This window comes from Schistocerca serialis, chromosome 12 (genome assembly GCF_023864345.2).
Source record: "Schistocerca serialis cubense isolate TAMUIC-IGC-003099 chromosome 12, iqSchSeri2.2, whole genome shotgun sequence".
Taxonomy (NCBI): Eukaryota; Metazoa; Arthropoda; class Insecta; order Orthoptera; family Acrididae; genus Schistocerca; species Schistocerca serialis.
The window spans coordinates 26,800,606-26,818,635 of record NC_064649.1 but is presented as its reverse complement, the minus strand read 5'-3'; the positions used below and the strand labels follow the sequence as shown (position 1 = coordinate 26,818,635).

At 45.1% G+C, this 18,030-nt stretch overlaps 1 protein-coding gene across 1 annotated transcript in view; it reads left to right on the top strand.

Moving 5' to 3' along the window:
- LOC126428458 (phosphoserine aminotransferase) overlaps nucleotides 1-18,030 on the top strand; it is a 111,823-nt gene that overhangs the window by 46,502 nt on the left and 47,291 nt on the right. The gene's annotated exons all lie outside the window — the stretch shown is intronic.

The following is an 18,030-nucleotide window of genomic DNA, read 5'->3' as shown; positions in this document are numbered from 1 at the left end:
ATATAGAGGTTTTTGAGGGTGTAACAACTGTTAAAATATGTATGATGAACATAGAGTTCAGAGCTGCCTAAGCAATATTACTTCTTGGAAGTCACAATCTTCTAGATCATTCTCCACGCACTGTAAATGCATACTACCGTTTTTGCTCCATGCGAATGGTGTAATTTAAGCGGGGAAAAAATTGAAAACTTACGGTAAGTTAACTGATGAAAAAAGACGTTCCAATGCGGCACCAGAACGAGGGAGGCTTAAGAAATTCCTCACAAACTGCTATAAAAGAAGAAAGACTAGCTTAGAGCCCCGTACGTTAAACGCTTAATCCTATCATAAAAGTATTGCGCGCTACAATAAAATGGCACAACACTGCTGCGTATCGAACGCCACTCCATATCAATGTGTTGAAGTCGTTCAGACTTTTACCAACTTGGGGATGCAGTCACAAGAGGCAAAATAGATTTAAATGACTATATTTTTGTGGCTTCTAGCATTTCTCTATCTTTTATTACTTTTCTTTGAAAATCAAACACACGGAGAATTAGCCTGACAGATTCAATGTAAAATTCCAGACACCTTGTTTTGAAAACCTTTACGGTTTCTTCCGTTAGCTCTAATGGCAGCAGTGAAGCCTCTGTTTTTGCACCAGAGTATGACAGCATGTTGAAAACTAATGCCTCCGAATTTTTTATTCTGTTCTTTATATTGGTTGAGGTATTACATGTCATGCATATTACTCGATCAATTTACCCGCTTCACTGACTCCCTTTACAGGTTCCAGATAGTAGCGTGTAACATGGCTGTGTGTAATTGATTATGCCGAGCGGTTCTAGGCGCTTCAGTCCGGAACCGCGCTGCTGCTACGGTCCCAGTTTCGAATCCTGCCTCGAGCATGGATGTGTGTGATGTCATTAGGTTTGTTAGGTTTAAGCAGTTCTAAGTCTAGGGGACTGATGATCTCAGATGTTAAGTCCCACAGTGCTTAGAGCCTTTTGAACTATACAGTCCCGACTTGGCGCCATCCGATTTTCACCTGTCTCCAGAACTTAAAAAACACTTTGGAGACTTCACTTTGATTGTGATGAAGTAGTGCAAGCAGAGATGAGGTGGTGGCTGCATCAACGAAGTCAAACATTCTACAGTGACAGCATCAACAAACCGGTCTGTCGTTGCGGGAAATATGTTTGTTGCCAGGGTGACTATGCTGAGAAATAAATGGCATGAAGGGTAAAAATTTAGAATGTTTATATATACATATATATATACTGAAGAGCCAAGGGAACTGATACAACTGCCTAATATCGTGTAGGCAGACGTGCCGCAATACGACGTGGCAGGCACTCGAATAATGTCTGGAGTAGAGCTGGAGGGAAATGAAACTATGAATACTGCAAGGCTGTCCATAAATCCCTAAGGGTGCAGGGGGGGTGGAGATCCCTTCTGAACAGAACGTTGCAAGGCATCCCAGATATGCTCAATAATGTTCGTGTCTGTGGACTTTGGTGGCCAGCGGAAGTGTTTAAACTCAGAAGAGTGTTCCTGGAGACATTCTGTAGCAGTTCTGGACGTGTGGGGTGCCGCATTGTCCTGCTGGAATTGCCCAAGTCCGCCGGAATTCACAAGGGACATGAATGTATGCAGGTGATCAGACAGGATGCTTACGTACGTGTCACCTTTCAGGGTCGTATCTAGACCTATCAGGGGCCCAATATCACTCCAACTGCACACGCCCCATACCATTACAGAGTGAGTTTGTACGTGGTGTTATAGTCGGCGCACGAGCGATTAAGACACTGCATCTCCGAGGTGGCAATGGAATGGGGATTTTCCCGTACGACCATTTCACGAGTGTACCGTGAATATCAGGAATCCGGTAAAACATCAGATCTCCGACATCGCTGCGGCCGGAAAGAGATCCTGCAACATCGAAACAAACGACGACTGTAGAGAATCGTTCAGCGTGACAGAAGTGCAACCTCTCCGCAAACTGCTACAGATTTCAATGCTGGGCCATCAACAAATCTCAGCGTGCGAATCATTCAGCGAAATATGATCGACATGGGCTTTCGTAGCCGAAAGCCCACTCGTGTACCGTTGATGACTGCACGACACAAAGCTTCACGCCTCGCCTGGGCCCGACAACACCGACATTGGACTGTTGATGACTGGAAACATGTTGCCTGGTCGGACGAGTCTTGCTTCAAATTGTTCCGAGCGGACAGACGTGTACGGGTATCGAGATAGCCTCATGAATTCATGGATCCTGCATGTCAGGAGAGTACTGTTCAAGCTGGCGGAGGCTCTGTAATGGTATGGGACGTGTGCAGTTGGAGTGATATGGGACCCCTGATACGTCTTGATACGATTCTGACGGGTGACACGTACGTAAGCATCCAGTCTGATAACCTGCATACATTCATATCCCTTATGCATTCCGACGGACTTGGGCAATTCCAGCAGGACAATGCGACACTTCACACGTCCAGAATTGTTACAGAATGGCTCCAGGAACACTCTTGTGAGTTTAAACACTTCCGCTGGCCACCACAGACACGAACATCATTGAGCATATCTGGGATGCTGCCGGTCGCTGTGACCGAGTGGTTCTAGGCGCTTCAGTCCGGAACCGCGCGACTGCTACGGTCGCGGTTTCGAATCCTGCCTCTGGCATGGATGTGTATGATGTCCTTATGTTAGTTAGGTTTCAAGAGTTCTAACTTCTAGTTGACTGATGACCTCAGATGTTATGTCCCATAGTGCTCAGAGCCATTTGAACCAATTGGGATGCTTTGCAACGCGCTGTTCTGAAGATATCTCCACCCCCTTGTACTCTTACGGATTTATGGACAGGCCTGGAGGATTCATGGTGTCAGTTCCCTCCAGCACTACTTCAGACATTATTCGAGTGTATGCCACGTCATGTTGCGGCACTTATGCGTGCTCGCAGGTGCCCTCCACGGTATTAGGCAGGTGTACCAGTTTCTTTGGCTCATCAGTGTAAATGTCTGGATACAGTCGATCAGGTAGTGTAGTAACAAAATCGTAAAATAGCGGTATGCCAAATCTGCGTAGATAAACGTTTTAATTGAAATTGTCTCGGTTGCAAAAATTAGAACCATCCTGTTTCTTACAGGATAGCGTGTCACAGTGATGGTGCTGGGTCATGGTTATCACAGTGATAGTGTTGGAGCCGGGACTGGCGTCCTAAGATGGTCCAATGGTTAAGGCAGGCTGGTCATTTGAAGTGGGAAACCTGGCTTCGATTGTAGTCTGGGACAAATTTTCGATTATCTCGACATACTTGTCATAAGAACGGTAGAAGCTTCCCATTTTAATATCGACAAACAACTCCACAAGTGGGGCTTGTGTGTTACTGTATTCTGTCTGTTATCAACGTGAAGAGGAAATCGACAGCGATTTCATAACGCTGCGTGTAACAAACAGCCCATCGCTGGAGCGTGAATATCAGCTGTTATCTCTGACGCCAGCTGGTGTTACAAAAGCAGCAGCTCATCTCGCCTTCAACGCACAACAATACTCAGCCTGTCATTGCATCATAGCTCATACCCACGTCTTAGACCTGCTCCTCTGTCAGAACCTACCGACCCTCAGAACATTTGCCCTTTCAGTTATTGTTGCCATTGCATAATTTCTTAAAGCTAGAAACATTCGTCTTAACATTCCCTCTACAACGTCACCGTGACCCGAGAGCGACACATTAGTGCATGCGCAGTGGAAGGCGCTTGTTCTTTATTGTTTCCTAAAATGCTGAAAATGACACATTGGACGTAAAATATGAGTTGGGTCAATAAGACCGGACATTGTAGAACATGTCCTGGCATTTCACGTGGCGCCCGAAGTGCTGCAATATTCTACATTGACAGAGACGATTTTATATAGCTTTGAACTGTACATTACTCATCCATGAAAGACAGCCAAATTTCCCGTGACCTGTTTCTGAAAAAGCTAAAAAAAGCGATATCTTGTGATCTATGTTAAAACTAACAGCGCTTGTAGAAGGTATGATTCCATTTAAAATAGTTTGATTGCCTCATCTGCGAAAGTATATTGTTTTCCGAATACTTCTTCTTCTTCTTCTTCTTCTTTACTTAATGTAGCAGGCTTACACGCTATTCAGTCTTTACTAAAGCTGTCTGTTTATCGGCGAACCAATATTCCTCATTACTACTGATTTATAATTTTTTATTTGTTTAACCATTCTGTCTTCCTCCAATGCTGCTGATACAGGGGAAAGAGGAGGTTCAATTCCCCTTCCAGACATGCAGATTTAGCTCTCCTGTCGTTTTCGTAAATCGCTTGATGCCCCATCAACCTACACTTTCTTTTGCTCCAACTGATAAGAAAACCTCTTTTCTCCTCAGTCAGATTTAGTACCTCTTCGTTAGTTACTCGTTCAAGTCACCCAATTATCAGAACTGCTCGGTTCCCTTCTTGCATGCAAGATGATCGCCATGGACATTCACAGAAATTTATCCGGAGGGGGAGGCGAGAGGGGGAGGTAAGACTCTAAAATTGACATAAAACTGGATTCCGTACCTCAATCGGCAGAAACGGAACCCTTCTGGCATCACTTTTTTGTTGTCCTTCTGTCTGTCTATTCAAGACCCTTTTTCTCAGGAAATACACACATCAAAAAAAGTTGTGCATCACCTCGGTTCCGAGAGTTCCGGAACCTGTACAGAAAATTGGTATAGAGATCAACATAAAGGTCCCGTCGTCCATAAACAACCCTTTTCAGTCTAACACAGGCATGTTCCATAGGGTTCATGTCTGGAGAACATGCTGGCCACTCTAGACGAGCGATGTCGTTATCCTGAAGGAAGTTATTCACAAGATGTGCACGATGGAGCGCAAATTGTCGTCCATGAAGACGAATGCCTCGCCAATATGCTGCCGATATGGTTGTCCTATCGGTCGGAGGATGGCATTCACCTATCGTACAGCCGTTACGGCGCCTTCCATTACCACCAGCGGCGTAGGTCGGCCCCACACAATGCCACCCCCAAACAGCGGGGAACCCCCACCTTGCTGCACTCGCTGGACAGTGTGTCGAAGACGTTCAGCCGGACAAGGCTGCCTCCAAACACGTCTCCCACGATGTTGTGGTTGAAGGCATATGCGACACTCAGCGGTGAAGAGAACGTGATGCCAATTCTGAGCAGTCCATTCGACATGTTGGGCACATCTGTACCGCGCTGCATGGTGTCGTGGTTGCAAAGATGGACCTTGCCATGGATGTCAGGAGTGAAATTGCGCACCATGCACAGTTTGGGTCGTAACACGACGTCCTGTGGCTGCATAAAAAAGCATTATTCAACATGGTGGCGTTGAGGTGAGGGTTCCTCCGAGCCATAATCCGTAGGCAGCGGACATCCACTGCAGTAGTAGCCCTTGGGCGGCCTGAGCGAGGCATGTCATCCACAGTTCCCGTCTCTCTGTATCTCCTCCATGTCCGAACAACATCGCCTTGGTTCACTCCAAGATACCTGGACACTTCCCTTGTTGAAAGCCCGTCCTGGCACAAAGTAACAATGCGGACGCGATCGAACCGCGGTATTGACCGTCTAGGCATGGTTGAACTACAGACAACACGAGCCGTGTACCTCCTTCCTGGCGGATTGACTGGAACTGATAGGCTGTCAGACCCCCTCCGTCTAATAGGCGCTGTTCATGCATGGTTGTTTACATCTTTGGGCGGGTTTAGTGACATTTCTGAACAGTCAAAGGAACTGTGTCTGTGATACAAAATCCACAGTCAACGTCTATCTTCAGGAATTCCGGGAACTGGGGTGATGCAAAACTTTTTTTGATGTGTGTTCTAAGGTTTACGGTCCCTTGGCGGTGTAAAATATTTAAACTTCTATCTGTATACGATGAAAAGGTACTGCCATTTATGTCATACATTGATACAAACTCAATCATTGCAACCTATAGATTAATTGTTTATATTCATAACTAGCGAATCCGGCAATGCCTCACAATTGTTAAGGATGTATGGGAATTGAGTATACATCCTAATCTCCTTCTCCCTCCCTCCCTCCCCTCTATCTCTGTCCGTCACCTCCTCTTCCCCTCACTTTGTCCAGCTCCTCCTTTGCTCCCTCTCACTGTCCATCCTCCTTCTTCCCCCAATCTCTTTCCATCTTCTCCTCACCTTCTCTCTATCCATCTCCTACTCCCCCAATCTTCTCCATTTCCTCCTAACCTCTCGCTATCCATCTCCTTCTTCCCAAATCTTCTTCATCTCTTCCTCACCCTCTCTCTATCCATCTCCTCCTTCCCACTCTCTCCTCGTCCATTTGTCCCCCTCCTTCTCTCTGTCCATCTCCTCTTGCCCTACCGAGTGAGGTGGTGCAGTGGATAGGACACTGGTTTCGCATTCAGGACGACGACGGTTCAAGTCCGCTCCAGCTGTTCTGATTTAGGTTTTCCGCGATTTCCCTAAATCGCTTCAAGCAAATGTCAGGATGGTTCCTCTAAAATGACATTGTCGATTTTCTTCCCCATCCTTCTGTAATCCAGTGGGGCTGGTGACCTCACTGTTGGGTCCCCTCCCCCAAACCAATCAACGTCTTCTCAGAGTATGTCAAATTGAACACCTTTCAGCTGTCTAGTTTCCAAAATTATTTTATTTGGCTTCCAGTTTCAGCGTTTTATTACGCCATCTTCAGGCTCCTGACCGACGTGTAGGAAGATCCTACCTCGGTTCTGATCAAAATAGGGGCCAGCAGTACTGGTATTAACAGATTTTTGCCATAGCGATCACTTCAACTATCATCTGCCGACTCCCTCTCTGACCTAGCGCCTAATGTATTATTATTGCAACGAAACCTCGATTGGGAAATGAAGTTACTTAAAACGAATTGTTAAATTGGATGGAATCATTAAGATAAGAGATACAGGAGACAATGCAGCAGCAGTTTTAATTGCGCAAGGGTACGACTGAAAAGTTTTCTACGATTCACATTCCTTAGTAGCATTCTAATCATACTTCGATGAGGCATAAATGTACAACATTTCTCTTTCCACTTAAAACTTAGTACGACGTAGAAAACAAAACAGCACACTACTGTGTATACAGTTTTTATTAAAACTATACAGTATGTAAGGAGAAAGAATATATGTGAAAGAAACAATTTGTGTAATGGTTTAAATGGTCTGATACCCAAGTTAAAAGTAACTGCGAGAAAGGGAATGAACCAGCACATCTTCACAGCACATGCATTTTCTTTCTCGCAGTTAGTTTTAACAGAAAATCTGTACATTGTTCTTTAATATGTAAATCTCAGTGTTAGCAGAGTATCGCGTAACAATTTGAAATAAATCGGCCAGGAACTTTCGAAATGTTTGCTAGCAGCGTTTCCCCTTCATGTATTAGGTAGGGTCTAAACGAAAACCAAACTCCTTGCGAACAGGCTATGAAGGCCCAACGGTACCGACCGGCTGCCGTGTAATCCTCAGCCCACAGGCGTCACTGGATGCGGATATGGAGGGGCATGTGGTCAGCACACCGCTCTCCCGGCCGTATGTCAGTTTCCGAGACCGGAATTAGGTAGGGTGTATATATTAAAAAAAAAAATGTAGCCTATGCCTGCGTGAAAGTTAACAGAGTATCGCGTAAAAATCTAAAGTAAACCGTTCACAAACTTCCGCACATGATTGACAACAGTGTCAAACTACGAGTTGTCTTTAAATACAAATGTAGATTTTATATATGTATATAGAAGTATAGATTTTAAATATGTGTTTATATAACGTTTATATTTGAAAATATTTAGCTTGTGTTTGTCCGAACGTTCATTAGAGTATAGTGTAAAAATTGGGCGTAAATAGGTCAAGAACCGTTAAAGTACTACTTGTGTCTATGTATTTTAGTAGTATAGATCCAGTTTGTAGGGAACCGTCATTGCAGGAGTCCTATTCGCACCTGTCATGTTTTTATATACACTACTGGCCATTAAAATTACTACAGCAAGAAGAAATGCAGATGATAAGCGGTAATTCATTGGACAAATATACACTCCTGGAAATTGAAATAAGAACACCGTGAATTCATTGTCCCAGGAAGGGGAAACTTTATTGACACATTCCTGGGGTCAGATACATCACATGATCACACTGACAGAACCACAGGCACATAGACACAGGCAACAGAGCATGCACAATGTCGGCACTAGTACAGTGTATATCCACCTTTCGCAGCAATGCAGGCTGCTATTCTCCCATGGAGACGATCGTAGAGATGCTGGATGTAGTCCTGTGGAACGGCTTGCCATGCCATTTCCACCTGGCGCCTCAGTTGGACCAGCGTTCGTGCTGGACATGCAGATCGCGTGAGACGACGCTTCATCCAGTCCCAAACATGCTCAATGGGGGACAGATCCGGAGATCTTGCTGGCCAGGGTAGTTGACTTACACCTTCTAGAGCACGTTGGGTGGCACGGGATACATGCGGACGTGCATTGTCCTGTTGGAACAGCAAGTTCCCTTGCCGGTCGAGGAATGGTAGAACGATGGGTTCGATGACGGTTTGGATGTACCGTGCACTATTCAGTGTCCCCTCGACGATCACCAGTGGTGTACGGCCAGTGTAGGAGATCGCTCCCCACACCATGATGCCGGGTGTTGGCCCTGTGTGCCTCGGTCGTATGCAGTCCTGATTGTGGCGCTCACCTGCACGGCGCCAAACACGCATACGACCATCATTGGCACCAAGGCAGAAGCGACTCTCATCGCTGAAGACGACACGTCTCCATTCGTCCCTCCATTCACGCCTGTCGCGACACCACTGGAGGCGGGCTGCACGATGTTGGGGCGTGAGCGGAAGACGGCCTAACGGTGTGCGGGACCGTAGCCCAGCTTCATGGAGACGGTTGCGAATGGTCCTCGCCGATACCCCGGGAGCAACAGTGTCCCTAATTTGCTGGGAAGTGGCGGTGCGGTCCCCTACGGCACTGCGTAGGATCCTACGGTCTTGGCGTGCATCCGTGCGTCGCTGCGGTCTGGTCCCAGGTCGACGGGCACGTGCACCTTCCGCCGACCACTGGCGACAACATCGATGTACTGTGGAGACCTCACGCCCCACGTGTTGAGCAATTCGGCGGTACGTCCACCCGGCCTCCCGCATGCCCACTATACGGCTCCGCTCAGTCCGTCAACTGCACATACGGTTCACGTCCACGCTGTCGCGGCATGCTACCAGTGTTAAAGACTGCGATGGAGCTCCGTATGCCACGGCAAACTGGCTGACACTGACGGCGGCGGTGCACAAATGCTGCGCAGCTAGCGCCATTCGACGGCCAACACCGCGGTTCCTGGTGTGTCCGCTGTGCCGTGCGTGTGATCATTGTTTGTACAGCCCTCTCGCAGTGTCCGGAGCAAGTATGGTGGGTCTGACACACCGGTGTCAATGTGTTCTTTTTTCCATTTCCAGGAGTGTATTATACCAGAACTGACATGTGATTACATTTTCCCGCAATTTGGATGCATAGATCCTGAGAAATCAGTACCCACAACAACCACCTCTGCCCGTAATAACGGCTTTGATACGCCTGGGCATTGAGTCAAACAGATGTTGGATAGCGTGTACAGGTACAGCTGCCCATGCAGCTTCAACACGATACCACAGTTCATCAGGAGTGGTGACTGGCGTATCGTAACGAGCCAGTTGCTCGGCCACCATTGACCAGACGTTTTCAATTGGTGACAGATATGGAGAATGTGCTGGCCAGGGCAGCAGTCGAACATTTTCTGTATCCAGAAAGGCCCGTACAGGACCTGAAACATGCGGTCGTGCATTATCCTGCTGAAATAGAGGGTTTCACAGGGATCGAATGAAGCGTAGAGCCACAGATCGTAACACATCTGAAATGTAACGTCCACTGTTCAAAGGGTTGTCAATGCGAACAAGAGGTGACCGAGACGTGTAACCGATGGCTCCCCATACCATCACGCCAGGTGATACGCCAGTATGGCGATGACGAATACACGCTTCCAATGTGCGTTCACCGCGATGTCGCCAAACACGCATGGGACCATCATGATGCTGTAAACAGAACCTGGATTCATCCGAAGAAATGACGTTTTGCCATTCGTGCACCCAGGTTCGTCGTTGAGTACACCGTCGCAGGTGCTCCTGTCTGTAATGCAGTGTCAAGGGTAACCGCATCCACCGTCTCCGAGCTGACAGTCCGTGCGGCTGCAAACGTTGCCGAACTGTTCGTGCAGGTGGTTGTTGCCTCGGAAACGAGCCCATCTGTTGACTCAGGAATCGAGACGCGGCTGCACGATCCGTTACAGCCATGCGGATAAGATGCCTGTCATCTCGACTGCTAGTCATACGAGGCCGTTGGGATCCAGCACGGCATTCCGTATTACCCTCCTGAACCCACCGGTTCCATATTATGCTAACAGTCATTGAATCTCGACCAACGCGAGCAGCAATGTTGCGATACGATAAACCGCAATCGCGATAGGCTAGAATCCGATCTTTATCAAAGTCGGAAACGTGATGGTATACATTTCCCCTCCTTACACGAGGCATCACAACAACGTTTCACCAGGCAACGCCGGTCAACTGCTGTTCGTGATGAGAAATCGGTCGGAAACGTTCCTCATGTGAGCACGTTGTAGGTGTCGCCACCAGCGCCAACCTTGTATGAATGCTCTGAAAAGCTAATAATTTGCATATCACAGCATCTTCTTCCTGTCGGTTAAATTTCGCGTCTATAGTACGTCATTTTCGTGGTGTAGCAATTTTAATGGCCAGTAGTGTATTTTGTTCCTCGTAACTACAGCATTTTAAGCAGTGTATTCCAGTCTGCATTGCCAAAATATGCAGTACTATAAATGAGTAATAAGTTTTTGATAATCTGGGGCCACAGTCATAATATATTTCTTCAAAATCAGTACCGCCATTAGACTGTTGTTTATTTACAATGTTACATTTACATATACACAATCATGATTTCGGCTTCAAAGTGCCATTACCAAGTGTTTTAAGTGTTATAAATTGCCTAAGTTGGCATGCTGTCGTATTAAAATACGCTATTAGACACATTGTCTAAGAGTCGATGTATCGCTTGCTTCTACATTTTTCCCGAACCGAAACTCATCTTCCTGTAAGTCTCCATCACTCGTTCCATTCCTATCCAGATGATATGTGTCTGTTTTTTTGCACTCACGACTTATTAACCGGATGTGAGATACGACAGTGAAAAATAAAACACTTGAGAGTAAAATACGAAATGTAATTTAACAACACATTAGTACTCAGATAATAAGCGACTGCGCAAATATGATAACAGAACAAGACGGATCTTCTCTAATTATGTTAGGGGAAAGCAACTTGATATCAACACTAATAAATTATATAAGTAGAGAGACTAAAACAAAAAACGTACACGTTGCAAACAGAGAGAAAAAGTGTGGTGCAAAAGTGATGATCATTCAGAACGAAACCGTCACACCAGGTTCTATACTTCTAAACCGCCATCCCGGAAGCAAAAACTAGTTGCAGGTTACCTATTTAACGGCTTGCAGGGGTGACAAATAATTTTATTTTCAACATTTCGCTTAAATATGGAGCGATTTTTTCTGGTAAGTTCATCAACATGATTCCGATGAATATTGTCGGTTGTCGGTACGGCGGGAGCTCTGTCACACACGTTGGGTTAGCACCACCATTTCCTCCAATGTTTTATGCGAGAACTCTTAAAGCTTTTTTAAATAAAACAAACGTTATTAATATTCTCCATTTTTCTTCTTTATTTCTACATATTTATTTCTCAACATAGTCTCCCAAAGAGAGTCCAGTTTGTTGATACCTTCACCATAGAATATATGACTGTTGACGGAGCCACAATCTCACTTCTGCTTGCGCTGTTGCATCGTCATCAGAGTGACATCGTCAAAGATGTTATTTAAGGGGAGGTTTACTATCTTTTAGTTAAAAAAATCGATTTTTTTTTAAACTGCATTTTTGGATCTATAAAAGTGTTTGGAATCCAGCCCCGAAACGGTTTTTCCGCATACGGAACGGAAATGTTTGTTATTCGCTGTTGAACAAAAAAATGCACCTGCCTGAAATCGGCCTTTTTCACGCACCAGTTTTTGTCACGAATTTCGGCTTTGTAGCGGGGAAAAATTATTCTATGTGCTTGCCCATGACTAAAACTGATAAAGTGATCAAGGAGCTTAAGACGTGCTACGGCTTGGCAATCCGACGGCATTCCAGTTCGGTGGAACAGATGAAGAAGGCAATTTGGGCAACGTATTTGCACAAAATGTTCGACGGATGACCACTCACAACGCCAAAATTGTCTGGCTGGGGAAACTAGTTGGTGCAAGTGGCGCATTGCAGAGGCTACCGGACATCTGGACGAATATCAACACGACCAGCCGCTCTCCAAAGAAGTTCAAAAAGTGATTCATCCGACCTACGTGGCCCTTTCGGAGGACCAGTTATTGTACCGGTGCTTGGGAGGAAACACACAAAATTTAAATGAAAGTTTGAACGTGTGTGTGTTTGGAAGTTAGCCCCCAAGCATTTGCATTCTGGTGCGAAGCCCGTGGAGATTGCGAATTTCCTGGCAGCTTCAACGAAGGGTATTCAGCAAGACTGAAGACAATGACAACGACGTCACCCTGGGACTATTCGACGCACTTTGCCAAGCATTCGGACGACCACCGGATTTAAGCGGCCGAAAACCACTTGTCACCGGCCGTAAGAGCGGCTCTGGAGCAGCGCAGGATGGCCCAGATCGAGCAGAACGCCCTCTATTAGGAAGAGGAAGGACTAGTTTAAGGACCCGGAATAGCAGATTGAACGTAAGGTGCATAATATTGCATTTATATGCAGTCAAAACTTCGAATCTGTTTTTCTCGAAATGACTTTTTTTTATCGCGCGGTATGGTAACTTCAAATCTACTGAACTGATTTGCCATGATTCTTTGTTTCCGACGAAGCTAACTAAATTGTCTAGGAGTTGTACAACTTTTATTCCGATCCATCAACTATAAATACTTTAACTTGGAACGACGAAGTCGATAAGTCGATGAAAAAAACCCTATTTTTTTTCAAATGGCAGCCATTTTGTTTCCTATGGTCCAAATACCGTAAGCGAGGTAGAACTCCTAAAGAATCTTATATACTTCGCTAACGTCAACTCAGTTTTGATTTCAGATGAGCCGGCTGGCCTGTGACATACTGCGCGTGGAGGTCTACATCGAAATTTTGTTTCGTTCCGACAGTACTTTCGCCTTTGCTCTTCGACATTTCCAGTCGAAAAAATTCCAGTTTGTTGAGGAAATATCAATAAACATATTGACCAAATTTGACAGTGATATCTATAACACATCCCGAGAAAAAAAAATTTCAAAGAACATACTTTTTTCGGGCCAAAGATAGTAAACCTCCCCTTAAGCTTTGGAAACAGGTGAAAATGTGATGGTGCCAAGTCGGAGTTGTATGGAGGATGATCGGTAACAGTAAACCCCCAGGCATCTGATTGTCACAGATGTTGCAGTGCTCGTGTGTGGTCTGGCATTGTCGTGCTGGAGGAGAGGGTGTTCCATGTGCGGACGAACCCTTCATATCCGTGCTTTCAGTGTCCTGAGGGTCTCGCAGTACCTTGCAGAGATTACGGTGGTGCCTTTAGGAGTGATTCCTAAGGTACCACACATTGAACATTCCAGAACACGGTGAGTATGATTTTGCCTGCTTGAAGGCATGGCCTTGAATTTTCCTTTTTTTGGCTCAGTAATCATTTGTGGTGGAACTCTATTGATTCTGTCTTGTTTTTGGGGTCAAATGGTGATCCCATACGTCCAATCACCTTTGTTTCACGTAAGGAGTGAGCATTCGAGGTTCAAATGAGAAATGAGCATTCGATGCACGCACCATGCACACGAGTCTTCTGTACTGTAGTTCTGCAATGATGGCCAGTACACGCTCTCGTGATTTGCCACACTTAACCTGGGAGCTGTGTCAGCATTATCCAACGATTTTTTCTGATGAGTTCATAAACCTCATTCCGGTGAGTCTCCTCAGTTGCCGTATGCTGTCGTCCACTCAGAGCTCTGCCAGACAGTTTGAGGTTAGAACCACCATTTCCTTCAGTACGAGCACGAACAACACAACATCGCACGTTACTGATGTCGATACAGTCATTACCGTACACAACTTCCATTCTTTTATGGATTTCAATTGGAGGCACGTTTTCTGCTGTCAGAAACTCATTACAGCACGCACCGACGTACTTATATTAAACACTGCCACATTACGTGCTACAATTCAGAGCCCCCTAGTGACAGAGGGTTGCAACTTATGTCAGCAAAGCAGGAAAGTTGACTGAGTAATATGCATAACACATAATACTGTGACCGATACTGAGAACAGAATACTAAATTCAGAGGCGTTACTTTTCAGTATGTAGGTAGTGGAGAGCGGATGTTGTAATTACGACGATAAATAATCACTCGCGCTTCTGTCAAATGGTTCAAATGGCTCTGAGCACTATGGGACTCAACATCTGAGGTCATCAGTCCCCTAGAACTTAGAACTACTTAAACCTAACTAACTTAAGGACAACACACACATCCATGCCCGAGCCAGGATTCGAACCTGCGACCGATGCGGTCGCACGGTTCCAGACTGTAGCGCCTAGAACCGCCCGGCCACACCAGCCAGCGCACTTCTGTCACTTACTACAAATACTTTTATTCTAGTAGCATATAACAATGCGTGTAGCATAGAGCGCGTACGACAGAGAACTGATCTGGCAAAGATACAGTTGTTCTTGCTGCGGCAGCACAGCGATATTATTGGGGCATAGAGCCAATGGTTCTATGTCCGCACATGTACGTTCTCATACACAACAATGACAGCCAGCTGATGGTTGGTTACATCTACACTGCTGTGCACAGCATAGTACCTGATGTCATCACCATCATTGTTGCATGGACTGCAATGAGACAATTTTTCACCATAGTTGTCTGCATGCATGAGGTATGTGTTTTACGAGCTTTGAAGCCTGTGTTATATAGCAAAGTCCTTTACAAGAACCACTTACTGTATCACACAACCATTACTGATAGTTAGTGGCTAGCATTGCTGCCTCTGGATCACGGGGTCCCAGGTTCGATTCTCGACCGGGTTGGGGAATTTCTCTGCCCAGGGACTGGGTGTTTGTGTTTTCCTCAACATTTCATCATCACAATCATCATTATCATAATTCTTGACAGTGGCTAGATTAGATTATGAAAAAATTGGAATGTGTAAAAATTGGGAATTTGTACAGGCGCTGATGACCGCACAGTTGAGTGCACCACAAATCAAATACCAAACCTCATTACTGGTAGCTCTTGCTTTATGCATATACACTCTAAGACTAAAAAACAAAAACGGTGCACCAAGAAATATGAAATTGGTTACCAACTCATATTCATACAAGTATCGACGGAAAATGCAAAAGTGTAGGCTTTGGCAATTGTCGTATGAATGTGTGTCACTGCAGTGCAGTTTCACCATGCAACTGGCAATGATACTAAATAGGGGATATGTCAATACCAGGGCATAAAGTGATTGTGAATATTGTTCCGTAACTGTGCCTTGCAGACAGGCATGTGAACAATATACGCATATGTCAGCATTTGAGAGAGGATGAGTGATAGGGCTCAAAGAAACTGATTGGAGTTACTGGAAAATTGCTCAGTATTTGAATAGGAGCAATGCCACTATTCATCACTGTTGGCAGCAGTGGGTGAACCATGGCCAAACACAGTGGCCTGGATAGACAACAGAATGTGAGGAACGAGTAATCATCAAGAGAGGCATTCAGGGCCCTGGATTCATCATTGTCATCGATCTGACGTGCAACTGGTGCTTCAGTGACCACAAGAACTGTAAACAGGCAGCTCAGAGAAAGGTGGGGGGGGGGCTGAGCTCACAGCGTCCACTGTGCCAACTACCGGTGAGCTCATTACACCAACAAGCTTGTTTTCAATGGTGTCAGACACATTCAGCCTGGAATCTCATTGCCTAGAGTAGAACTGTCGCCAGTGATTATTCCAGCTTCAAACTGAGCCCTCATGACCATTATACTTCTTTTGATGATGTATCAAAAAATATCTTTAGTATATTTATGTACTCAGCGTTTTCAACACATACATGGTTTCCAGATTTTTTTGCAGCTGATTGATCATGTCCTTGAAGCTACCTATGTTAGTTTTCTTCACTTCAGCAGTGATTGGAGAGGAAAAGTATGTCATTTCGAGTTTGCAGATGGAACTACCTTGGTTTTTTTAATATATAAAAAAATAAGAACTGTGACTCCAGGCATATTGAAAGGTAGTTTTTCTTTTATTAGACTGTTAGCAGTGGTATTGAAATTGTACACATGCCAATCCTTAGCCAGAACAACCATACACATAATGTGGTTGCTCAGAACCTGATGACAGTGTGATGGTAAGGTTATGGTTTCAAGTTTTCTCAATTCCTTTTTTGATGGTATCAAAATGTAACTGTGTCCACTGATTAAGGAGTGGGGTAGTGAGCTACTTTGTTGAAAACTAACAATAAATGTCTACCACAAGCAGTAGATGTTCACATTTGGCAAAACTTGTTTTTCTGCATGTCAAGCTTAGAAAATTTCACAGTTCTGTTTTCAAGATTAAACAGGCAAATACAAGGTGTGTATAACACATTTTTTTCTGGGAGCAGGTAGGTTTTATTCAGGATTCCCCACTGTTTTGGCTACAAAACCTTATTTTTCAATGTAATATTTGTTCAATGTGACCGCCTTAATGCCACATTACTGGAAAGGCTTGTATGCCCACAAGGTACCACTCTACTGGTCAATATCAAAGCCAATGTCTTGCTTGTTTTTCCATTTTCTGGTGGGTAGCGCAATACACGTCAGAGTTGATTGTAGCACCATCAAGGGAAGGAGATCTAACAGAATACCCTCTTCGGAGTCCCAGAAAGACTGTCACCATGACTTTAGCGACGGAGATTGTGACCTTGAACTTTTTCTTGGGAGGAGAGGTGGTGTGGTACCACTCCATGGATTGCCATTTTGTTTCTGGTTTGAAGTGATCAACATATTTTCATTGCCTGTGATGATGTTCGACAAAAAATTGTCACGATCAGCCTCATAAGGTGCAAGCAGTTCCTCGCAGATTGTCCTTTGTTGCTCTTGTGGTTTTCTGTTGGGCGGCAGGAAACCCGGCAGGCACATACCTTTGAGTATCCCATCTGGTGGCCGAGTGTGTCAGCACAACCAACAGAGATGTCCAGTTGTGTTGTGAGGTGTTCGATTGTGACTCGTCGATCACCTTGAATAAGAGTGCCTGCACGTTGTGCAGCATCGCAGGAGTTGCAGCTGTGTGCAGCAGGCTAGCACATGGCAGATCGGATGAGTTCGCTCGACCGTATTGCGACGATAACACATGGCTCTACCGATGACTCACCGTGCTTTTATTCACTGCCAGGTCCCTGTAGAAATTCTGCAGGCACCTAAGAACATCTGTGATGCTCCAGTTTTCTGGCAAAAGAAACTCAATGTCAGCTGTCTGCTTGGAATGAATCTCCTTTACAGACGCCATTTTGAAGACTACACATAGTGGCCGAGAAAAAACAATTGTTGGATTGCTTATTGAATGCTCAGAGCAGTAAGTTTTCATCAAATCTATGTTCAGCCATGGATTCATCTCGTTTAGAAGTACACGAATGCAAGTACAGTGTAACTCATTTTTTGAAATTTTATGGTTTTTTTTGTTTTTTTGAAATTTGTCCTCAATCGTTGTGGTAACAGCCATTATGGCCAAATCGCTAGCTTGTGAGACAGGAAGGATAACCAGACTTGGACGAATCCACATGGCAGATTAATGATCATGTCTGTTACAGACTGAGTGTGCTTAGTAGGCAGACACCAACACTTATTTAGGTAAATGCTGGGCTGGTCCCCAATTCTCACATCAGAAAATGAAGTACACAAACATTTGAAGAGGCCTCAG